The 26,355-nt window shown below is 43.8% G+C and overlaps 1 protein-coding gene across 3 annotated transcripts in view; it reads right to left on the bottom strand.

Annotated features, from left to right (window-relative positions):
• Positions 1 to 11,934: 11,934 nt before the first annotated feature.
• cfap91 (cilia and flagella associated protein 91) overlaps positions 11,935 to 26,355 on the bottom strand; it is a 255,903-nt gene continuing 241,482 nt past the window's right edge. For all 3 annotated transcript variants that reach the window (XM_068039945.1, XM_068039947.1, XM_068039946.1), the window contains one exon: positions 11,935 to 12,125. The gene's annotated coding sequence lies outside the window, so the exon portion shown is untranslated. The remainder of the gene's footprint in view (positions 12,126 to 26,355) is intronic.

Here is a 26,355-nt window from a genome sequence, read left to right as displayed (position 1 = left end):
ATAGAGAGGATGTATTCTCTGGTGGGGCAATCTAGAACAAGAGGTCATTGTTTTAGGATAACGGGTAGCAGATTTAAAACAGAGATGAGAAATTACTTCTCTCAAAGGGTCGTGAGTCTGTGGAATTCGCTACCCCAGAGTGCGGTGGATGCTGGGATATTGAGTAAATTTAAGGAGGAGATAGACGGATTTTTAATTAGTAATGGGTTGAAGAGTTATGGAGAATGGGCAGGAAAGTGGAGCTGAGGCTGAGATGAGATCAGCCATGATTATATTGAATGGCGGAACAGGCTCGAGGGGCTGAATTGCCTACTCCTGCTCCTAGTTCTTATGTCAATTAACAGTAAAGTGAACAGCCCTGGCCCCAAGGACAAACATGAAAAAAAACAGCAAGTAGGCACAGTAGAAACAAACTAAACAAACTAAAATAAAATAAACAAATAAAAAAGAAAAACTAACTAAAAATAATAAGGGGGGCACTTCAAGCTCTGAAATTATTGAACTCAATGTTCAGTTCGGCAGGCTGTAGTGTGCCTAATTGGTAAATGAGGCGCTGTTCCTTGAGCTTGCATTGATGTTCACTGGAACACTGCAGCAATCCCAGGACAGAGATGTGAGCATGAGAGCAGGGGGGGTGTTGAAATGGCCAGCAACTGGAAGCTTGGGGTCATGCTTACGGACTGAGCGGAGGTATTCCTCAAAGCGGTCACCCAATCTGCGTTTGGTCTCCCCAGTGTAGAGGAGACCACATTGTGAGCAGTGAACACAGTATACTAAATTGAAAGAAGTACAAGCAAATCGCTGCTTCACCTGAAAGGAGTGTTTGGGACCTTGGATAGTGAGGAGAGAGGAGGTAAATGGGCAAGTATTTCACCTCCTGCGATTGCAGGGGAGTTCATTGAGTTCAATAATTTCAGAGCATGAAGGGCCCCCCTTTTTATTTTTAGTTAGTTTTTCTTTTTTATTTGTTTATTTTATTTTAGTCTGTTTCTACTGTGCCTACCCACTTTTTTTTCATGTTTGTGCTCGGGGCCCGGGCTGTTCATTTTACTATCAATTGACACCCTCTCTGTACTAATGCTTTGTCTTTCAGCACACCATTAGCATACCATTTGCTTTTGTTCCATGATCTTCTGGTCAGTTATTCTCTGTGACCTTGTCCTATCAACACCTTCTCTTTTGTTATCTCTTGCCCCACCCCCTCTTTACTTGCTTAAACCTTTTACATTTTTAATATTTGTCAGTTCTGATGAAGGGTCCCTGATGTGAAACATTAACTCTGCTTCTCTCTCCACAGATGCTGCCAGACCTGCTGAGTATTTCCAGCATCTCTTGTTTTTATTTCAGATTTCCAGCATCTGCAGTATTTTGCTTTTATGATACACTGATTAAGTCTGCTTTTATGTATTCTAACATCCCTGTTCTAAATATACAAATACATTACTCTGTCATAATACACAGGAACACATTATGAAATTATGCCAAATATTTAACATACAATCATCTTTCTGTTCTCATTGTAAGTAGCATGGTTTAATTAGGATTTCTCCTATGTATCTAGCTGGTTCTAATGGGTACTTTGCATTGCATTCCTTCCCTTTTCCTCCTCTCGTTCTCTCTTTCTTCACCTCAATGAGGCACATGAGTCAGCCAAGTGCAGTTAAAAACAACTTTTATTTCTCCCCAGAGTGAATTATTGTAGCCATTCATACTTTAATCATTGAATAAACAGGTTGCTAGAAAATAAATGCCATAGAATTATAGAATAATACAGCACAGGAGGACATTTGGCCCATCGTGCCTGAGCTAACTCTTTGGTACAGCTATCCATTTAATGTGACTTCCACTCCCCTGCTCTTTCCCTGTAACCCTGTAAAATTTTCCCTTCAGGTGTTTATCCAATTCTCCTCTGAATGTTACTATTGAATCCACCCTTTCAGTCAGTGCATTCCAGACCACAACAACTAGTAAAAAAATGCTTCCTCATGCCTCTGGTTCTTTTGTCGATCACCTTAAATCTGTGTCTTCTGGCTACTGATCCTGGAAACAGTTTCTCCTTATTTAATCTATCAAAACCATTCATGATATTGAACAACTCTTAACTTTCACTGCTCTAAGGACATCAACGCTGGCTTCTCCAGTTTTTCCACATAACTGAAGTCCCTCATCCCTGGTACGTTCAACTAAATCACTTCTGCACCCATTCCAACACCTTGACATCCTTCCTAAAGTGTGGTGCCCAGAATTGAACACAATACTCCAGCTGAAGCCTAGCGAGTGTTTTTATAAAGGTATAACATAACTTACTTGCTTTTGTACTCCATTACTCTATTAATTAAGCCAAGGATCCCATATGCTTTTTTAAAACAGCCTTCTCAACTTGTCCTATCACTTTCAAAGTTTGTGTACATACAACACCAGGTCTCTCCATTCCTGCAACCCATTTAAAGTTGTACTATTCAGTCCATTTTGCCTCTCTTCATTCTTCCTACCAAATGTATCGCTTCACACTTCTCTGCAATATATTTCATCTGCCATTTGTCTGCCCATTTTAACAGTCTGTCTATGTCCTCCAGAAGTCTGTTACTTTCCTCCTCATTGTTTGCTACATTTTCAAGTTTCATATCATCTGGAAACTTTGAAATTATGTACAGTGTGCCCAATCCAGTTCATTAATATATCTATCTCAGGGCAGTGGTCCTAATACTGACCCTATGAAACACCACTATATACTTTCCTCCAGTCTGGAAAACAACTGTTCTCTGGTTTCTGTCCCTTAGCTGATTCTTTATCCAAACTGTCACTGACCCCTTAATCTCGCAGGCTTTAATTTTGTTAACAAGTCTATTATGTGGTACTTTGTTGAATGCCTTTTGAAAGACCATATAAACATCGACTGCACTACTCTCACCAACCCTCTCTGTTACTTCACTTGATTAAGTTAGTCAAACATGATTTGCCTTTAAGAAATCCATGTTGACTTTCACTTATTAGCCCAACGCTATTAATTGCTGTAAGGGTGAGGGCTTGCCCTGGTATCCAAAAATGCCTTGAAAGTTGGATGTCTTGTTCAATTGAGTGATCTTTATTACGAGCATGCAAGAAGTCCTACTCTCATGAATGATCGTAGGGATTCCACCAGTACAGTGCTTGAGCAGTCAATTTATACAGTTACAGGAGGTTTACTTGACAAGCTGTTTCTTTAATTACATTATCTTCCCATCTTATTCTCTTCCCTAATCTCATCCTGCCTTGATCATATTATTCACCTCGTCAACCTCTTGATTAGGTTATTCATGTGATTCCCTGTGTCTAATAGGCAAGCCTTTCTCAAGTTTCAGAAACCTAAGTTACGCCAAGTATCCCATGATACCCTAAGCCAGTCTCCCCTACAGACCCCCATTTTGGCCCTTGGCCAGCGCCTGGCCCAAGGTAGCCATTACCCTAGAATCCTCTTACATCCTCACCTGTGTCCTGATGACCAGGCCTAGTCTGGGATTGATACTTTGTATTATGCTACATAAATTACAGCAATTTTAGTCAAGCCTGCAGTACTCCCGGGATTCACCACTTCAGTCCCCCCTTTTGGCCCTTGGCTACTAGCAAGATAGCCAACTAAAGCTAAGTGCTCCTTGCTCCATCACTGTTGGCCAGACAGGCAGTTAGATTTGTACGGTTACATTTTCTGAACTATGTCTAACATCTCAATTTAGGTGCCAAGGTACAACATTCAACTATAACTCCAATAGCAATTAGCAACTGTCCCGCCACAGTATATGGGAAGCAATTCGAATCCAGGGTTGAACGTTCACCCTAATACCCCAGTCCCAAACCATCTCCCACCACGATGCGTCCTCCAGTTCGGTTACCATATCCTCTCCCTGTTGTTTGATCTCCTGTTGGATTTGGTGATACTGCTTCATTGCTGTCCTGGCCTTTTCCCTCACCTTCAGTAGATGTTCCAGCAGTTTAGGGATTCGCTTCCCCTCAGGAAGAGGTATCTCCACAAGTCCTCCGTTATGTTCATTCACTCCCTACGGGGAGGCTGGATGTGAGTTATCGCTGAATGGCTGATTGTCGTTGGGGTCCCAGGGGTGGAAGCAGAATCTCGAGTTGATCACTGGGCAGTGGATGTTACCGTACTGGTCTTGAGGCTTGCTTGTGATCACTCAGAATTCCCCTTCTCCACAGTATGCCACCTGTGTCGGTTCACGGCGGACGCCGGAAATTTCAAGGGTACCGTTTAGGGTGGTATTAAAACCATGCGCGGCTCTTGTCCCTATCCCTATGGGATGTGGACAGACAACATTATTCCCTAGGTTCAACCAGTGAACTCCCGTGATGAGGGAATCTCTCTGGGTCGCGTATTTGGGTATGAGGTAGTACTTTGGCCAATTGCTCTCGCCTAGGATCCCTGTATTCTCTACCCCGAGAAGGGTTTGGATGCCCCTGGTTCTTTAGTGCTTTGCTAGCATGTTAGTTAAATTCAAATCTATTTTAAAATTCCATTTAAACATTGCTTTGCTCAATATGATTTAGTAGTCAGCATGCTCATTATAGCTAATAGCCGTAATTCATTAATGAATACCGACTGGCTCTACACATTATTCTCGCAATTCAAATTTTTTAAATTAAGAGTTACTATTGAATCAGTGAATCTGGCTGTGCTGTTCAGCCACAAAGCTAGCCAATGTGCTCATGTACACTTAAAATGGAGTCCAACAACCTCTCTCATTCAGGATACAAATAATGAACAGATTACCCAAAATGGGAGCCTGAAGTCAGCATTCACATTGGTTGGACAATTTAATAACAAATAACTTGAATAGAATTTAATCCGACAAGTAACTGCATACAGATAGGGGGTTATAAAGTTAGAACTACAGTGGGTGATACTGACGCTAGATTTATGCATGACTGCTTTAAGTATAAAGGGAACCTTCATTGCCACACTTTGCAACTTCAGGCACTGTTGTTCCCCATTCCCAACTGCCCTGAGCTACTCCTTAATCATACTAGTTTGTTAACCGTGACATTTAACGTTCCACGGGCCCGATCACAATTGGCATCGCTCGAATGCTTATGGAACAGGCCTTGTGTCCCCCAGTCAACCGATTTGTTTCCTTCTGCGATCGTGGTTGCCAGACATATCAACAGTACTGCGGTTTTCATGGTCCTGGAAAGAGAAAACATAGCGGACGCCGGTCGTCACCGGTTAGTCCTCATTATTCTTCGTGTTTCCATACTCTGTGATCTGTGTCCAGTGTTTCCACCGGCCTTTCCGGGATGGCACAGTGGCGCAGTGGCTAGCACCGCAGCCTCACAGCTCCAGCGACCCGGGTTCGGTTCTGGGTACTGTGCGGAGTTTGAAAATTCTCCCTGTGACCGCGTGGGTTTCCGCCGGGTGCTCTGGTTTCCTCCCACAGCCAAAGACTTGCAGGTTGATCGGTAAATTGGCCATTGTGAATTGCCCCTAGTGTAGGTAGGTGGTAGGAGAATGGTGGGGATGTGGTAGGGAATATGGGATTAATGTAGGATTAGTATAAATGGGTGGTTGTTGGTCGGCACAGACTCGTTGGGCCGAAGGGCCTGTTTCAGTGCTGTATCTCTCTATGACTCTATGTACAAGTGTTGCTGGTCATCGGGATCTCGTAAAGTCCTTGCCAGTGAGATGCTAAGCCTGGTTTTGCAAGCAGGACCCTAACAATCCCTTGATCCCCTGCTCCTGGCATCTTTTCCCTGTCCTTTAGAATAACTTCCAAGTTCTGATGTTCCCTACTTAACTACATTTGAAATGCGTCTTCTTTAACTTGCTGCAAAAGTTTGAAAGGTTAAAACTGGGTTTCTGCCAGACTTCTACAAGGCTTATCTTTATATTTGGAAAACAAACTGGAGCTTCATCCCCAGTAGCCAGTAGTTTGTGCCAGTATGTCTTAGTTTTAAAATTGCACTGAAAATAACAAATTCAACCATCATGCACCCAAATAAAATAAATAAATCCACACACACACAGACAGAAAAGAGTAGCAGAAAAGAGTAGCGTGTGCGTTTAAAGGAAGGAAAACAGAAATAAATCAATTACATCAACGATCCCAATTCTCCCTTCTTCAAGTGTCTTGCAACAACTATAATTAGAAACTAAAGGAAAAAGATAAACTCTCACAAGCAGACAAACTCCAAGAGGGTATGCAGCAGCCTTTCATCATCATTCTTTGACGAGTATTCTGAACTAGCTGATATGCTTTCCTGAGGCCCATAGCCCTAGTTACCCAAGTCTTCATTTTGTCCTAGGTGCCTCGAGCCATTCTCCCTTCCTCTGATGGGGCTGAGTAAATCCCTGAACTTATTTCATGGTGTATTTTGGTTGCGTACTCTGACTGCAAAACCTGGTAGGCGGCCTTAACATTGTCTTGCTCCTGCTCAGCTTTGCTACACCTCTGTTTGGACAATCTCTCATCTGCCTCCCTCTTTTTCCTTTTACTTGATATATCTGCAAAATGTGCCTTCAGGAACTCCGCTTTCCCGGTCCACCGAGCTGTCTCTTCTATATGTCTGGGTCATTCCTCCTCTCGTTTATCCCTTTCTTTCTGTAATTGACTCTTTGTCCTGTCAACTATGGCAAACCTATCTTCCTCCTCTTTCCTTAATTTACTCAATTCTACCTCCGACTGTCTACACTTTTCCTCCTGCAGGTTACACTTAGCCTGATAAGCCAACATCCAGACTGCTTTCATTTGTCTGTCTGTACATGTGGACCCCTGCATCGACTGTTCTGCTGACAGGGTCGTCCGAAATCTGTACAACCCGGACCCACCCTATGAATTTCACTACCACCTAACAAAGCAAGTTAGAACGCAATGCTTTCTAATAACTTAAACACTCATCTTTATCATAGCTTCTTCTTCTTTTAACTTACACCAATTTAATACAACTTCACTCAGAGATTCTTCACACACATTCACATTTATAATTCAACAACTTCCGAACACAGAGACCAAACACCAACACACACACACACACACGTTTTCCTTCTTTTGTCCTTTCAACAGCATTCTCGATTACTGTGGTACTTCCAATGTAATTTCTACCAATCGTTTTCTGAAACTTGTTTCTATCTCTGGTCCTGTTTATGGACTTGCTGTTAATTTGTTTTTGCTTTTGGAAATGTTTATGGATTCGTCGGCAGAGTACCGTATAAGAATTGATTCTGATCCTAATTGCCCTTTCCTTCCAACCTTTCTTTTGGCCCTTCCACCTCTTTGTGCTTCTGGGGGGTCATTAGATTTCCACCCACCTTTTTTCATTTTACTGGTCAAATTTTCATATTCACCTGCTATAAACCTGGTAAGGGACCCCCCCACCCGGTTCCCAATCTAGGCCTTCTGCACTATTGGTCATTCTGTCAGGGTGTGTTATGCCCAAGCGGTATTGACCTGCGGGATACCCTTTAAATCCCCTGGGCGGTATTGACCTGCGGGATTCCCTTTAAATCCCCTACGCAGTATATGGATCTACAGGATACCCTTTAAAACCCCTGCGTAGCTCGACCTCGTGTGAAGGTCTGCTTTGCGGTCTCTCTCAGCGCAGTCTCCTGTGTGGTAACAGCCTTCGGGATATCTCTAAATCCCCTGCGTGGCTTCACCTACTATGTGGTTCTGCATTGCGGCTTTCTCAGTGCAGCTCTCTGCCTGGTTCTCTCAACTTGCGACCTACTACCCTGGCATGCACTTTGATCGCTCGGCATTTGCGTCTCCAGGCATTGGTTCTTGCATTCCCACTTAAAGTACCAGTCCCGTGACTGTGAGGTAGACCTTTCCTAACTACGGGTGGTAAAATAAAAGGTACTCACCCCTTGATTGGTCTCCTCACATGTGGTGTATCCTGCTGACTACGTCAAATGTAAGGGTGAGGACTTGCTCCGGTACCCAAAAATGCCTCGAGAGTTGGATGTCTTGTTCAAACGAGCAATCTTTATTACGAGTGTGCAAGGAGAAGTCCTACTCTCATGAATGATTGCAGGGATTCCACTAGCACAATGTTTGAGCAGTCAATTTATACAGTTACAGGAGGTTTACTTGACAAGCTGTTTCTTTAATTACATCATCTTCCCATCTTACTATCCCTCCTAATCTCATCCTGCCTTGATCATATTATTCACCTCTTGATTAAGTTATTCATGTGATTCGTGTATCTCCCCCCGATCTCATCTACCTGTTGATTAGGTTATTCATGTGATTTCCTGTGTCTAGCAGGCAAGCCTTTTTCAAGTTTCAGGGACCTAAGTTACACCAAGTATCCCATGATACCCTAAGCCAGTCTCCCCGACATTGCCAATTAACCAAATTATTGTCTCAAAAAGTTTCCCCATCACCGACATTAGACTGACCGGCCTGTAGATGTTGGGTTTATCCCTCTCGCCTTTTTTTAAACAGGAGTATTACATTTGCAATCCCCCTGTCCTCTGGCACAACCCCCATATTCAAGGAGGGTTGGAAGATCGTGAAGGTAACGGGTGCAGCTGCTGCGCACACGGTTCTCAGTCTTTAAAGCTTCTCATACTGTCTTAAAGGCACACTGTTTTAAACAGAGAAGAAAATAAATAGTTCCATGACAGTACATACATGGCTACTTTAGATGTGGGCTGGATTTTGTTCCCAGCCCGACATCGGGTTCCGTGGCAGGGGTGGGCTGGAGAATTGGAGCGGCAGCAGCCACCACGGAACCCGACACCAGGATGGCAAGGCACGATCTTCCCGGTGGCGGGGAAGCCTGTGGCAGGCCCTCCGGCGCTCTGTGACGGGACCTGAGTTAGCATTTTTAAATTACATATTAGCATGAATTAAAATGTAAGCCATAGTGATCTTACCTTCAGTTCCCAATCTTCAGCGTGACCTGTGGCACTCGCATGCCTTCACTTTCCTGTCCAGAAAAAGTTGGCGCCACGAGGTGGGGAAGGGTGAAATTTGCACTCTGATGGGTATGGGGGGAAGGGGTGAACTCTGCACTCTGATAGGTGGGGGGAGGGGGGGCGGGAAAGGGTGAACTTTGCATTATGTTGTACTGTATGTGGGGGGTGGAAGGGGTCAACTCTGCACTATGTCGTGTTGTCTGCAGGACTGGCAGCCTTTTAAAAATGGGGTCAGCACCTACTCCTTGAATAGGTGACGCAGTGAACGGCGTTGCTGAGGCTGCCCTGCCTTGTGATTGTGGGGAGGAGAGGGGTCGGGCGTCGTCAATATGTAAAGTGGCCAGCCGCTGTGTAATTGCAGTGGCGTGTGTCCCAAGGGGGACAGCTGCCATGTTCTGCGCCTGCTGCCACTCCTGTCGGCAGGACCGCAAAATTCAGCTCAGATATATTAATTACATAGTTAAACAGTAGAATAAAAGTCAGAAGAAGTCATAATCAAGTTATACAGCGCTCTGCTCAGTCCAAACATTATGTAATGGGCTGGATTTTAAGAGGCAAATGACGGCCTGCGCACACTAAAGAGCCGTCACGATCTCCCATGCGCCGGCTCATTTAAATAGCTGTGGCGGCCCACCACCCCCCCCCCCCCCAAATCACGAGGAGGGGTTGGGCTGCTGTTGCCAGCAATGGCGCCGACTGCTTGTGCACTGGCGCTGCTGGCATATTTACATTTTTAAAGATACAGCCCCCCTAAAATTTATCAAATAAATTTCTAACGTCCCTTTCCCATCCCCTAATAACAATTACATTAACTATTTGCCCTTTCTCCCCCCAAAATGCTTACCTTTTAAATCTGACCTTCCCCGCCACAGACTGCACAAAGTTTAAAGTTCACCCATCCCACCATCCCTTACTCTCATTGCTTTTATTTGACCCCGTTCCACCCTCCGCACTGTAAAGCTTAACTCCGCCCCCTCCCTACCAGTGTCACGCCGAATTTCCCCACATTGGGGATTGAAGGTGCAGGAGTGCCGGCCCCTGCATTGAGGTACGTAGTGGGCCCGGAAGATTAAAGGTAAGTTTATTTAAATTCATTCATCCTGGTCATTTAAATATTGTAATTCACTTCCCAGTGGGGTGGTGGGGAGGCCATCACAGAGCCTTGCCGTCGCCAGGAGGATCGGGCTGGGCCCTCCTGGCGTCAGCCTCCATGGTGGGCCACTGCCGGAACAATCTTCCGCCACCGCTCCCTCCCTCCTGCCACTGAGCCCGCCGTCGTGGGCTTGGTAATATCCAGCCCAATATGTCTTTTCTAGTTGCTGGTAAACAAGGGAGTTATTCAAGCACTGGAAGCCATAAGACTGATCTTTTTATGCTGGTGTCGGGGGTCTCGATGTCCTGTAAAAGCGACACCGAGAATCCTGCGTTGCCTGTTCTCTGGAAGGCTTGTCAAATCTAGTGCCAATTAGGCCTTCCACAGGATCAAGGACCTCGGTGACAGAGGTCATTAATTGCCCAGTTAAGGGCCTCAATTGGCGGCGGGAAGGCCGTTTACAGGCTTTCCCACCCTGGACTTAATTTTATCGGAATGGGAAGGTGGCGGAGCCCGCCTACCCGTACCCATCCCACCTGATTTTATACTCTCCCCGCCTCCAAATCTGCTGCGGGGGAGAGTGTCAAATTTCCCCTGAGGGCTGGATTTTAAAAGCCTACCGTTGCTTTTGGCAGCGGGCAAACAAATGGCGGAAGCTGCGCGCTGCCACGATCTACCGCGCAGCAGCTCATTTAAATAACCGGGTCAGCCTGCCCCCCACCCCCCCCCCCCCACCCCCCGAATCATGTGGAGGGGGCGGGCTTTATGACACCAGCAATGGCGTCAGCTGCCTGTGCACAGGCACTGGCGCTGTTTTTAAAGGGCAGCACCCCTGCTGGTTAATTTAAATTTTTAAAGAGAAAGCCCCCACAACAATGTACCAAATAAGATTCTAACATCCCTTTCCCACCTCCCAACAACAATAAAATTAAGTATCTGCGCTTTTGCCCCGCAAAACACTTACCTTACAAATATGACCTTCCCCCGCCAGACTGTATAAAGTTCACAGTTCACCCCTATCCACCATCCTCTACACTGATGGCGATAATTTGACCCTGTCCCCCCCAACCCCAAAAGCACTAAGTATCTTACATTCCCCCCTTCCCCGCCAGTGACCCGCCTGCTCTCCAGATGTGGAAGTGAAGGTGTGGGAGTGCCGATCGCCACTCTGAAGATCACTGTGGGCCCTTAAGGTGGCAGGTAAGTGTATTTTAATGTATTCATTTTATTCATTAACATATTTAAATACAGGTCCTGTTGCCCAGTAGCGGGGGGACGGCCACAGAGTCTTGCTGCTGCCAGGAGGAACAGGTCCAGCTCTTCTGGTGTCGGGCTCTGTGGTGGGCCTCTGTTGGAACGATCTTCTGGCCCCACGCTTCCTTGAAGCCCGACGTCCCGGGCCCTGTAAAATCCAGGTCCCTGTGTCAGATGTCTGAGTTATGGGGATGACTAAGAGAGACTTAGGTTTTTCAGCTTGAAAGAAGGCCTCTGAGACATGATCTTACAAGATATATAAGGGAGTAATTCATTTGTAAAATAGTAATCCGGAATACCACCTTAACCTGTGGGAATAGAATAAAAGGAAACAGATTCAAACTAGCAAAAGATAACTTTAGGACGGATTTCAGAAGGTTCTTCACACAGAGAGCGATCAACATGAAAAACTGAATGCTGGTAGAGTACTGGAGGCTAAAATCCTGAATTCATTTCAGAAATAATTAGATAGAGTAATGGGGGAAATGTAGGGTAGTTCTGGATGGATGACCATCTACATCCTTATGCAATGTTGTGATTACTTTAAGGCAGGTTTCAATGTGCTTGCATCTATTCCATAGTCAGGTATGATTATTTACCAGATGTTTTCCATGTTGCACTTCATCTAATGAGCGCACAACAATGTTAGTTAAACATTTAGCTTTATTTTTTGTTCGCATTGTCAGTTTATTACTACAAGTTTACCTCTATTTAGTTATTTTAAGTATTACTAGGTAGTGAAAGAGGTTGCGGATAAAGTGCATATGAAGAAAACAAAGGAAACTCAACATTAAAGTCACTTTTCATTTTAACCAGATTTCTTTCTTTTTAAATATTCAAAGCAGAGGACGAAACATTCACAGTAAATATCTGAAAGAAAAGAAAATAGTTTCAATAACATTTAAAAATGCTCAAACTACAACTGCATTATTAAATTGCACATATATAGCATGTATGATATACAGATATCATGTTTAAAGCCAAGTTTTTTATGATGCTTTCCTTTAAAATCAATTAAAGGTCTGTGCTCCTTTTTATGAGGAATCACTAGATTATAAATTTAAATTAAAGGCTCAAATAACACCATAACTGGTTTATTAGAATTAATGCAACCCTTTAATTCCCTCTCAAGTATTTATGTTATGTGTAATAATTTTGTGTATCACACATTGTACAATAATCTATCTGTAGTTTCTCACATTGGCTCAAAAAAGCAAATTAATCATACTGATTCACTTAAAATTAGATCATAGAATGCCGACAGTACATAAGAAGGCCATTCGGGCTGTTGTGTCTGTAAGAGCAATTCAGCTATTCCACTCCCCCGTCTTTTCCCGTAGGCCAACAAACTTTTTCAGATAACTGGATGGCCACTTGAATGAAATAGACTTGCAGGGCTACAGGGATCAAGCGGGGACAGTGGGAATGACTGAATAGCTCCTTGGAGAGCCGGCATGGACTTGATGGGCCAAATTGCCTCCTTTTGTGCCGCAAATGACTCTATGACTCTAACTATCCAATTCCCTTTTGAAAACCACAATTGAATCTGCCACCACCACACTCTCAGGTAATGCACTCCAGATCTTAACCACACGCTGCATAAAAATGTTTTTTCTCATGTTCTTTTGTCAATCACCCTAAATGGGTGTCATCTGGTTCTCGACCCTTCTGCCAAAGGGAACAGTTTCTCCCTATCTATTCTGTGCAGACCCCTCAGAGTCATTACAGCACAGAAGGAGGCCATTTGATGCATCACGTCCATGCCAGCTCACTGTAGAGCAATCATTCCCATTTGCCTGCTCTATCCTCAAAAATCTGCAAGTTTATTTCCCTCAATGCCAATCCAAGTTTCTTTTAAAATCATTCATCATCTTCGTCTCCACCACCCTCGTAAGCAACACGTTCCAGGTCATTACGACTTGCTGCATAAAGAAGTTCTTTCTCACATCCCTCCTGCATCTCTTGCCAAATACCTTAAATCGGTGTCCCCTAGTCCTTGTACCATAAGCTAATTCTTTTCTTTGTCTACTTTATCATAACCTTGGACACCTCTATCAAATTATCCCTCAATCCATTTTGCTCCAAGGAGAACAACCACAACTTCTTTAACTTAGCTTTGCAGCTAAAATCCCTTATTCAAGGAATCATTCTGGTAAATCTCCTCTGCACTCTCTCAAGGACTCTCACATCCTTCCTAAAGTGTTGTGACCAGAACTGGGATTCAGATGAGATGTTAAACCAAGGCCCAGTCTGTCCTCTCAGGTGGATATAAAAGGTCCCATGGAACCATCGCAAGCCTCCTTAGATGTGGAGGTGGTGCCAGAGGACTGGAGGATTGCAAATGTAGCACCTGTGTTTAAATAAGGGGAGACAGATAATCCCAATACTATAGAGCTTTATAAAGGTTCAGCATAACTTCCCTGCTTTTACACTTAATATCACTATGAAGCCCAAAATCCCACTGAAAAATTGTTCCCATTAACAAATGGTACAAGGACTAGTTGGCACAAATTGAAAGTTTTGGGCAAAAGATGTAGGGGGAATATGAGGAAGCACATTTTTATGCAGTGGATGGTAATGACCTGGAACTCACTGCCCACAAGGGAGGTGGATGTATTGGTCAATTGGTTAATTAATCTGGATTTGATTGCATTAGTCTGTTCGTTGATCATAGTTCACTGTGCTTGATTGCTTAAGCCTAGTGTTTTGAAAGTGAAACTGAAGAGACATATTGAAAGGTTTTAGTAAACAGAAACTATATTCTGATGGAGACACTGTACTGATTGTACTGAAATCTTGTAAATGCTAAGATATTTTAAGTACTGAAAGTAAACTAATTGTTGACTTAGAACTAGTGTCATCTCTGCATTGCTCTGAGATAAATCAGATATATAAAATAAGCAGAAAACTGGCAAATACACAACAGTGGAAGCAGAGGCAATCAATGACTTCAAGAAGAAGTTGCATGGCCACCTGTGAGAAACAGACCTGCAGAACCACGGGGATCGAGCAGAGGAGTAGAACTGACTGCATAGTTCCGTGAAGAGCTGGCATGGACTTGATGGGCTCAATAGCCTTTTTTTGTGCCACAAATGACTCTATGGCTGGAATTTTACGCTGGGTGGACGGGAGCCGGACTCCAACGTAAATGTCGGTGCCGGTCCCGCTCCCGCCCAGCCTAGGGATCCATCCCGTATTTTACGGATCCCCAGGCTTCAATTGGCCCTAGGCGGGGCCAGTTTTCATCCTTGCCTTAAGTTTGATTTCTCCCACCCACTTGAGGGTGGAGGTCCCGCCTCAGTGAGCTGCCGGCCAATCAGCGGGCCGGCAGCACTTAGTCTCAGCAGCGCCACCGGGAGCGGTGGCCACTGCTGGGACTTCAGCCCAGCCGACAGAGGAGGACCCAATGGAACCGGGACAGAAGGTAAGTTTGGGCAGCCTCACCAGGGGAATCGGTCATGCCCTGGTGAGGCTAGGGTGGTCGTTTGAGGGGGAGGGGGGCGTCTTGGATCCCGGGGTTGGGTTGGGAGGCAGGGGTGGCCTTCAATCGGGCACCCTGTGCCTGGTTGGCAGCCCCCCACCGGCGTGCGGACAGGCCAACAGCTATAGCTGGGTGGCCTTTCACGTCCCCGGCACACCTGTTTGCCACGGGTAAAATACCCGTGGAGGCGGGCGAGGGCCCTTAAGTGGTCGTTAAATGGCCAATTAAGGGTCTTGATTGGCCTTGGGCGGGCGGGCCGCTTCTCACAACCCCCGCCGGACCTCCGTAAACTTGGTCGGAGGCGGAATCGGGGCGGTTAGGCCTCCCGGAGCCCGCCGCTCAATTTTACCCCGCCCCCACACCACCATCCGACCCGCTTGGGCGGCGTAAAATTCCGGCCCATGACTCTCAATGCTTTCTAATTACTCTCTCAATATGTCCTGCCACCTTCAAAGATCTATGCACATGAACCCTTAGGTCCCTCTGTCCCTGTACACTCTTTAGAGCTGTGCCATTTAGTCTATATTGCCTCTTCCTATCCCTTTTGCCAAAATGCATCACCCCACACTTCTCTATATTAAATTCCATCAGCAAAAAAATCCATACAATAGTAAACATCTGAAAGGCTGCAATTTCAAACAAGCACATTGGTGAATTTATTTTCAAAGTGGTTCCAGTTGTCATTTTGCTTCTAACCCAGGTGAAAATATAGCCACATATGCAACATTAATAAGATCATAAATACATGAAGATTTTTTTTGACCCATTAAAGAAATAAATATCAGCCATAACATTGTCTTTATGGTACTTCATACTCCTACATTACCATTTCTTTCCAGATGTCTATCTATGTTTTGTGAACTGGGGAATCAATTTTCATCCTTGCCTTAAGTTTGATTTCTTCCGTTGGTCTTTGCACCCCATTTCTTTGCCTTATAGTCAACCCCAGTTACACCAGTGTGGTGGGGCTACACCTTAAGCACCTATGTCACAGTACTGAAGAAGTGTTACACTATCAGAGGTGCTGCCATTCAGATGAGAGGTTAAACCAATGCCCCATCTGCCCTCTCAGGTGAATATAAAAGATCCCATGGCACCATCACAAGCCTCCTTAGATGTGGAGTGGTACCAGAGTACTGGAGGATTGCAAATGTAGCACCTGTTTTTAAAAAATTGGAGACTGATAACCCAGTAACTAAAGGTTAGTCAGCCTAATATCAGTAGTGGGGAAACTTTAAGGGACAATAATTTGGGACAAAAGTAATTGGCATTTGGAAAAGTATTGGCTAATAAATGGAAATCAGCACAGAATTGTTAAAGGCAAATTGTGGTTGACTAACTTGATTGAGTTCTTTGAAAAAAATAATGAAGGAGTGGGTTCATTACGACAGTGTAGTTGATGTAAAAATGGGCTTTCACAAGGTATTTGACAAAGTACCACTTTATAGACTTGTAAGCAAAATTAAAACCTATGGGATTAAAGGGACAGTAGCCATGCAGATGTGAAATTGGCTAAAGTACAGAGTAGTGGAAAATGGTTGTTTTGCAGACTGAAGGGAAGTATACTGTGGTGTTCCCCAGGGTTTGCTATTTTTGATATATATTAATGACCCACACTTGGGTTACAGGGGATAATTTCAAAGTTTGCAGATGACACAAAACTTGAAAATAAAGTAAACAATGAGGTGGACAATTACAGACTTAAGGGGAACATAGACTAGTGAAATAGATGGCAGATGTAATGCAGAGAAGTGTGAAGTGATATATTTTGGTAAGAATCAGGAGAGGCGATATGAACTAAATGGTACAATTTTAAAGGAGCTGCAGGAGCAAAAAAGAAAAATTTCAAGGGGAGGACCCAGCATCAGCGGTTAACTAAAAAAAGTTAAAGATAGTATCAAACTTAAAGAAAAAGCATATAAATGCCCAAAGATGGGTGACAGGTCAGAACAATAGAACCATAGAAACTTTACGGCAGAGAAAGAGGCCATTCAGCCCGTTGTGTCCGTGCCGGCCAAAAAAACTAGCTGCCTAATCTAAACCCACCTTCCAGCACCTGGTCCATAGCCTTGCAGGTTACAGCACTTCAGGTGTATGTCCAGGTACCTTTTAAAAGAATTGAGGGTTTCTGCCTCCACCATTCCTGCCAGTGAATTCCAGGCACCCACCACCCTCTGGGTGGAAAGGTTTTTCCTCATGTCCCCTCTAATCCCTTTACCTATCACCTTAAATCTGTGCCCCCTGGTAAGTGACCCCTCCACCAGGGGAAACAGGTCTTTCCTGTCTACTCTAGGCTCCTCATAATTATGTACACCTCAATTAAGTCATCCCTCAGCTACCTCTGTTCTAAGGAAAACAACCCTAGCCTAGCCAATCTTTCCTCATAGCTGCAACTTTCAAGTCCTGGCAACATTCTTGTAAATCTCCTCTGTACTCTCTCCAGAGCAATTATGTCCTTTCTGTAATGTGGCGACCTGGACTATATGCAATACTCCAGCTGTGGCCTAACCAGTGTTTTATACAGTTCCAGCATTACATCCTTGCTTTTGTATTCTATACCTCGGCCAATAAAGGAAAGCATTCCATATGCCTTCTTCACCAATCTATCTACCTGTCCTGCCACCATGTGGACATGCACTCCAAGGTCTCTCACTTCTTTTACCCCTCTCAATATCCTCTCGTTTATTGTGTATTCCCTTGCTTTGTTTGCCCTCGCCAAATACATTACCTCACAATTCTCTGGATTCAATTCCATTTGCCACTTTTCCACCCGCTCAACCAAACCATTGATATAATTCCGGAGTCTACAGCTATCCTCTTCACTATCAACTACACGGCCAATTTTTGTGGCATCAGCAAATTTCCCAATCATGCCTCCCACATTTAAGTGCAAATCACTAACATATACCACAAACAGCAAGGGACCCAACACTGAGCCATATGGAATGCCACTGGAAACAGCATTCCATTTGCAAAAACATCCGTCAACTACTACCCTTTGTTTCCAGTCACTGAGCCAATTTTGGATCCAATCTGCCACATTGCCCTGTATCCCATATGCTTTGATTTTACTGACCAGTCTGCCATGCAGGACCTTGTCAAATGCCTTATTAAAATCCATGTAGACCACTTCCACTACACTACCCTCATCAATCCTCCTTGTTACTTCCTCAAAAAACTCAATTAAGTTAGTAAGTCATGACCTTCCCTTAACAAATCCATGCTGACTATCCCTGATTAATCCGTGCCTTTCTAAGTGGCAGTTTATCCTGTCCCTCAGAATTGATTCTAATAATTTACCCACCACTGAGGTCAGATTGACCGGCCTATAGTTATTTGGCCTATCCCTCGCACCCTTTTTAAACAATAGTACAACATTCGCAGACCTCCAATCGTCTGGTACCTCGTCTGTATCCAGTGAAGATTTGAAGATGATCCTCAGCGCATCCCTTATTTCCTCCCTGACTTCCTTTAACAACCTGGGATGCAATCCATCTGGCCCTAGCGATTTATCTACTTTCAAGGATATCAGACCCTCTAGTACTTCCTCTCTCATTATGCTCTTCGTATCTAATATTTCACACTTCTCTTTAACTACAATGTCTGCATCAACCCTCTCCTTTGTGAAGACAGACAAAAAACTCATTAAGAACCCTGCCTACATCTTCTGCGTGCACGCATAAGTTCGCTTGTACATCTCTGATGGGCCCTACCCTTTCCTTAGTTATCTTCTTGCTCTTAATGTACTGGTAAAACATCTTCGGGTTTTCCTTGATTTTACCTGCCAATAATTTTTCATTTCCTCTGTTTGCTTTTCTAATTTCCTTTTTTACTTCACCCCTACACTTTCTACACTCCTCTAGGCTTTCTAAAGTATTACATTTTTTTGTGATCATCTTAAGCTTTCTTTTTCTGCTTTAACTTATCCTGTAAGCTTCTAGATAACCAGGGGGCTCTAGATTTGGCAGTACCACCCTTTATCTTTGCAGGGACATGCCTTCACTGTGTCTGTAATATCTCGCTTTTGAATGTCTCCCACTGGTTTGCCACTGATTTTTCTTTAAGTAGTTGTATCCAATCCACTTTCACCAGGTCACCTCTCAGTTTTGTAAAATTTGCCTTCCCCCAATTTAGAACTTTTACTCCTGTTTTATCTTTGTCCTTTTCCATGGTTATGCTAAAACTAACTATACTATGGTCACTATCTCCAAAATGGTCACCCACTGTTACTTCCTCCACTGGCCCAGCTTCATTACTGAAGACTAAATCTAGAATTGCGCCCCCTCTCGTTGGGCTTGGTACGTGCTAGCTAAAAAGGTTCTCTTGAATGCAGTTCAAGAATTTTGTGCCCTCTGTGCCCTTCACACTGTTTGCATCCCAGTTGATATTGGGGTTGTTGAAATCCCTAATTATTATTGCCCCATATTTTTTGCACTCAGAAATGTGCCTACATATTTGTTCTTCTATCTCCCTCTCACTATTTGGAGGTCTATTGTACTCCTAGTAGTGTGGCTGCCCCTTTTTTATTTCTGAGCTCCACCCATATGGCCTCATTTGATGATTCATTTAGCATATCATCCCTCCTCAAGGCTGTTATTGATTCCTTAAATAATTATGCGACACCCCCTCCTTTTTTATCCCCTCTCTATCCTGCCTGAAAACGCTATATCCAGGGATGTTGAGCTGACATTCTTGCCCCTCTTTAAGCCAAGTTTCCATTATAATAAAGATATCATATTGCTATGTGTCTATCTGTGCCCTCAGCTCATTGTCTTTATTTACTATACTCCTTGCATTTAATTAAATACCCTTTAACACTGCCAAATTCCTGTGCTGCACACTTTTTAACCTATGCTTCTTCTGTCTTTCAGAGTCACTCGCTAATTTTCTGCCTCCTATTCCTGAAATTGTCCTATCTAAGACTGCATTCAGGTTTCCATCCCCCTGCCAAACTAGTTTAAACCATCCCCAACAGCATAGCAAACCTTCATGCAAGGATATTTGTCCTAGTCCTGTTCAGGTGTAGACAATCTAGCTTGTACAGTTCCCACCTTCCCCAGAACTGGTTCCAATGCCCCAGAGGTCTGAAGCACCATCTCTCCAGCCATGCATCCATCTGGTGTAGTTTCCTATTTCTATACTCACTAGCACGCGGCCATGGGAGTAATCCAGAGATTACTACCTTTGATGTTCCGAACTCCCTAAACTCAGCCTGCAGCATCTCATCCCTCTTTCTTCCTATATCGTTGGTACCAATGTGGACCTCGACCTCTGGCTGCGCACCCTTGCCCTCCAGAATGCTCTGAAGCCGCTCGGTGATATCCATGACCCTTGCATCAGGGAGGCAACATACTATCCTGGAATTACGTCTGCGACCACAGAAAAGCCTATCTGTTCCCCTAACTATAGAATTCCCTACCACTATTGCTCTCTTGTCTTTTCTCCTCCCTCCGTATAGAGCTGAGCCACTCATGGTGCTCTACTCTCCACAGGAACCCTCTTTCCCATCTGTACTCAGAACCGAATACCGGTTAGAAAGTGGGATGCCCTCCAGGGACTCCTGCACTACCTACCTTGACCTCCTTGTCTGTCTGTCTGGCAACCACCCAGGCCCTCTCTGCCTGTGCTCTCTTAAACTCCAATGTTATTACCTCCTGAAACGTGCTATCCACCTAATTCTCTGCCTCGCGGATGCGTCACAGTGACTCCAGCCACCACTCGAGTTCTGAAACAGAGCTCAAACTTCTGCAGCTGGTGACATTTCCTGCAGGCGTATTTGTTAAGGACACATGGTGCAACCACGACTTCCCACATGCCACAGGAGGCACATTCCACTTGGCCAAGCTGCCCTGCCATTACTTAGCTTTACAAAAAGACTATTGCTAATGTAATAAGTAGAATACCTTACCAGTTATTTGCCAATCAGCTTCTTCCCCTGTACCGTGGAGGCTGAAAAGACAGAAAAGAAAAGAAAGACTGCAAAGAGCACTTCCTTCCCCTAGTCAGTAAAATCCTCACTGACAACTCACAGCTTTACACTCTGTCCAGAAGATTGGGCAGAATATTAAAAAAAGCAAAGAGTGACTAAAAGACTGATAAGGAGGAAAAAATTAGAGCATGAGAGAAAGCTAGCTAGAAATATAAAAATAGATAATAAGAGTTTCTATAGATACTTAAAAAAGAAAAGAATTAATAAAGTGAGCATTGGTCCTATAGAAAGTGAGTCTGGGGAATTAAAAAGGGAAAATAAGAAGATGGCAGATTAATTGAACAGATATTTTGCTGCGGTCTTCACCATAGAGGATACAACCTCCCAGAAATAGCCATAAATCAGGAAATGGAAGGGAGGGAAGAACTGTAGAAAATTACAATCACCAGGGGAGTGGTACTGAGCAAATTGTTGGAGCTGCAGGCTGACAAATCCCTGGCTTCCAGTAGAATGGAAAATAGCCAATATAACTCCTTTATTCAAAAAGGGAGGGAGACAGAAAGCAGGAAACTACAGGCCAGTTAGCTTAACATCTGTCTTGGGAAAAATGTTAGAAGTTATTATAATAGACGTTTTAGCAGGGCACTTAGAAAAATTCAGAGTCAACATGGTTTTGTAAAAGGGAAATCATGTTTAACCAATTTATTGGAGTTCTTTGAAGAAGTAATACATGCTGTGGATAAAAGGGAACCAGTGGATGTACTGTACTTAGATTTCCAGAAGGGATTTGATAAGGTGCCACATCAAAGGTTATTGCGGAAAATAAAAGCTCAAGGTGTAGGGGTAACACATTGGCATGGATAGTAGATTGGCTAGCTAACAGGAAACAGAATAGGCATAAATGGGTCATTTTCTGGTTGGCAATATGTAACGAATGGTGTGCCGCAGGGATCAGTGCTGGGACCTCAACTTTTTACAATCTGTTTCAATGATTTGGATGAAGGGACAGATGGTATGGTTGCTAAATTTGCTGATGACACAAAGATAGGTAGGAAAGTAACTTGTGAAGAGGATATAAGGATAAGATAGGTTAACAAAGGGATATAGATAGGTTAAGTGAGTGGGCAAAGATCTGGCAAGTGGAGTATAATGTGGGAAATTGTGAAATTGTCCATTTTGGCAGGAAGAATAAAAAAAATAAGTATATTATCCAAATGGTGAGAGATTGCAGAGCTCTGAGATGCAGAGGGATCTGGGTGTCCTACTGCATGAAAAACAAAAGGTTCGTATGCAGGTTCAGCACGTAATTAGGAAAGCTAATGGAATGTTATTGTTTATTGTGAGGGGAATTGAATACAAAAGTAGGGAGGATAAGCTTCAGTTATACAGGGCATTGGTGAGACCACATCCGGAATACTGTGTACAGTATTGGTCTCTTTATTTAAGAACGGATGCAAATGTGTTGGAAGCAGTTCACAGAAGGTTTATTAGACTAATACCTGGAATGAAAGGGTTGTCTTCTGAGGAAAGGTTGGACAGGCTAGGCTTGTATCTGCTGGAGTATAGAAGAGTAAGAGGCAACTTGATTGAAACATATGAAATCCTAATTCGTATGTTCATATGTTGGAGCCGAGAGAACGAGCCGTGTATGTACAGAACTGTTTGAAGATGACAGGACAAGTTGAGAATGCTGTAAAAAAATAAAAATGGCATATGGAATCCTGGGCTCTGTTAATAGATGTATAGAGCACAAGAGAAAGGAAGTTCTGAAAAACTTTTGTAAAATACTAATTAGATTTCAGCTGGAGAATTGTGTTCAATTCTGGGCACTATGCTTTAGGAAGGATGTCAAGAGCTTGGGAGAAAGGGGGTAGGTGGTGGTGCAGAAGAGATTTACTAGAATGTTACCAGGGATGAGGGACTTCAGTTATGTGGAACGACTGGAGAAAAAACAGAGTAGTCTTAATTGGGTGGGGGGAGGGAGGGTTAACTTTCATATAGATTGGGATAAGCAGTCTATTACTTGTCAGAAAGGTTGTGAATTTCTTCAGCAAGTCTGGCATAGTTTTCTGCAGCAATATGTCCTAGAGCCAACAAGGGGCATGCCATATTAGATTTAGTAATGTGTAGTGAGCCAGATTTAGTTAACAGTCTAATAGTGCGTGAACATTTATCTAATAGCAATCATAATATGTGGTGACAAAACAGATACGAGCTACAAAAAGGGACTATGTAAAGAAACTTGCAAGGGATATCAAAATCAATTTAATTTTTTAAAATTGCATTAGGAAGAGAGTGGTCAGGAGCAAAGATGACTCCTTAAAAACTGGTTGCAGTGATATTGTCAATGAAGATAAGAAAATGGCAGACGTGCTGAATAATTACTTTGCATCAGTATTTACAGTAGAGGAAGCGATCACTCATGCCAGACATCCTAAGGAAATTAATATTGAATCAGGGTCAGGGATTCACCAAAATATTGGCACTAAAGATTGACAGATCCCCTGACAAGATGGTTTCTATCCCAGGGTTTTAAAGGAAGTAGGTGAGAACATTGCAGATTCCCTAACTATAATCTTCTAAAGTTCTCTCAATTCAGGAACTGTTCCCTCAGATTGGAAAATTACACGTCACTCCACTATTTAAGAAAGGTGAGAGAGGGAAACTAGTGAATTACTAGAGTCTATTATTAAGATAGGGTGACCTTGAAAATTTTCAGTTGATCACAGACAGCCAGCACAGATTTGTAAAGGGCAGGTCATGCCTGACAAACCTGATTGAACTTTTTGAAGAGATGACTAAAGCAGTGGACAGGGGAATATCTATAGATGTTATTTATATTGACTTCCGGAAGGCATTTTATAAAGTCCATCTTAAGAAACTGCTACATAAAGTTCAGGTTCATGGAATTGAAGGCAAAGTGTTGACCTGGTTAAGAAATTAGCTGAGTGGCAGGAGACAGAGAGCAAGGATAATGGGCAGGTACTCTAATGGGCAGGGTATGAATGGTGGTGTCCTGCAAGGATCTGTGCTGGGGCTTCAACTATTTACTGTACTTACTAACTACTTAGATGATACAATAGAACACCACATATCCAAATTTGTCGATGATGTGATGGAAATCACACCTGCCAAATGGAAACATATTAATTTTGTCATATGGAACACAGCTTGAAACTTTTTACTGGACATTGCAAATAACTTTTTAAAAAAATACAGAACTGAACAGCTGGAAAATGGTTGCACATTTGCATTCTGAGAAGATCAGGGCTGGCTGAGAGACAGATGAATAGCTATTTGGGGGCTTTAGTCTGACATTGGACCCACAGACGGGAAATTGGAAGTGGAAAATCAAATTGATCCCAAACAAAAGCAGAAAAGACTTCAATACAGCTTTTCTTGTGGTTTGTGTTTCTAGAATACTAACATGTCCGCGACCGAAGCCAGTACCTCCCCAAGCCAAGGTGAAGTAACTTGGGATAAGTTAAAGGCACTATCTATGGAGGAGTTGAGAAATATGGCTGAGCAGTATGGGATCACTTTCCATGCCAAAGCTAGGAAATCAGAACTCCTTAGATTAGGGGCCAACCATTTTTCCCTCGAACCTGAAGAGTCAGAGGCGGGGCTAGAAATAGACTCCAACAGGGTAATATTAGCAAAGATACAATTGGAACAGAGGAAACTTGAAATAGAAGACGGGGAAAGAGAGAGAGAAAGGAGAGAGAAGAAGAGAGAAGAGAGAAAGGGAGACAAGAGAAAGAGAGAGAGAGAAATAACTTTACAGAAGGAACAGGCAGAAAGGGAGCTACAGTAGCTTGAGTTATCTAGGGGCTGACAGAGTAACCCCAGTGAAAGCATGGCCAATATGGAAACTACAATTACTTCGGGGCTGTGAGCTGAGCTGTTAAAATTCTCCCAATTGATCCCAAAGCTCAATGAGGGACATGTGGAAGCATTTTTTGTAACTTTTGAAAAGCTTGCAATGCCGTTAAAATGGCTGGCTGAGAGCTAGCCCCTCTTGCTGCAAAGTTAGTTAACAGGAAAAGCCCATGAGATTTATTCCCTGTTGCCAGACAAGAGTTCATCAAATTATGAACTGACTAAAAATGCTATCCTCGAGGCATATGACCTAGTACCAGAAGCTTGCTGCCACAAGTTCCGAACCTTCCAGAAACAAGCTGATCAAACTTACTTGGAGTTTGAGGGGAGTAAGCAGCTGGCTTTTGACCAGTGGTTGAGAGCTCTTAAAGTACAGACCACGTATGAAAACCTCGGAGAGGCGATTCTCCTCGAGGAATTTAAAAACTCTCTTCCACTCGCCATAAAGACCCACGTTGAGGAACAAAAAGTACATAGAGCGAGGCAAGCTGCAGTTCTTGCTGATGAGTTTGCTCTCATTTACAAATCAGTTCCCCAGGGGAAAACCTCTCCTAGTCATCCCTACATACCCAAAAAGGACAAAGGGTGTGAAGATGATAGGAGCCCAACCAGTCCTGGGAGAGAAAGGTGGGACACACAGGGGGCCCTCCTCAAGCCAAAAGAGATAGTGCTGAAAGGAGGAGTGAGACCCGGAGACCTGTGTGCATCCATTGTAATAGGGCAGGTCACCTCAGAGCTGACCACTGGAAACTATGGGGAAAGCCTGTAGGATTAGTCAAGGCACACCCACTCAGTGCAGGAGAAGGGACCCTGATGGAAAGCACAGCAGACCAGGCTGTGGCTTTAACTGCAGCAACAGGAAGACTCCGAAGAATTACTGCTGTGGGTGCAGGAAAATTTAATAAGATCGCTGAAGGTTATCAGGATTTTGTATCTGAAGGGAGAGTAACCCCATACCTCTCGAGTGGGTCAAGCAAGCCCATAGTCATACTCAGGGATACATACAGGGGCCACCAGATCCCTTTTGCTGGGAAAAGGCATGACCTTTACCCCAGAGAGTGCAGTCAATACCAGAATAGTGGTGAATGGTATTGGAGGGCAGTGTATACCCGTACCTTTACATCAAGTGTACTTGGGGTGCAACCTAGTTTTGGGATCGGTGACCGTAGGGGTTGTCCCTAGTTTGCCTGTGGATGGGGTTGACTTGCTCCTAGGTAATGATCTGATGGGGGCAAAGGTGGTAGCTTCCCCAGTAGTGAAAGAGAAACCGGAGGAGGTCAGAGAGACAGGGTAGTGGCAGGAGACAGTCCCCTACAGTTACCCTGAATGTGCAATGAATTGGGCCATGGTCAAACCAGCTCTCCCAGAGGAAACTGAATTGGCACTGCAGACAGATAACCATGCTGTCTGTCTGTCTGTCTGAAACTTTGTTTGGAAAGTTAGAGGACCCAAGGAATGGATTAAATGAATCTTCCCTAGTTGAGGCTCAGCAATCCGACCCAGTATTATGAGAGTTAGCACAGGCTGCCCAAACTGAAATTCAAGCAGAGGGAGTCCCTGATTGCTACTATTTCAAGAATGAGGTACTGATGAGGAAGTGGAGTTCTCCTCACAGACCTGAGGACAAAGAGTGGACAGCGGTTCATCAGTTAGTGCTGCCGCAGAGGTACCAGAGGGAAATATTAAGAATGGCCCATGAGTTGACAGTTGCTGTACATGTCGGTATATGAGAAACCAAAGCCCGCATAAGACAGCAGTTTGACTGGCCAAAACTCCATAAGGTTGTAGTGGAGTATTGTAGATCTTGCCAA

The sequence above is a fragment of the Heterodontus francisci genome, chromosome 10, assembly GCF_036365525.1.
Source record: "Heterodontus francisci isolate sHetFra1 chromosome 10, sHetFra1.hap1, whole genome shotgun sequence".
Taxonomy (NCBI): Eukaryota; Metazoa; Chordata; class Chondrichthyes; order Heterodontiformes; family Heterodontidae; genus Heterodontus; species Heterodontus francisci.
Note: the sequence above shows the minus strand (reverse complement) of the source record. Positions and strands in the feature narration are given on the sequence as shown.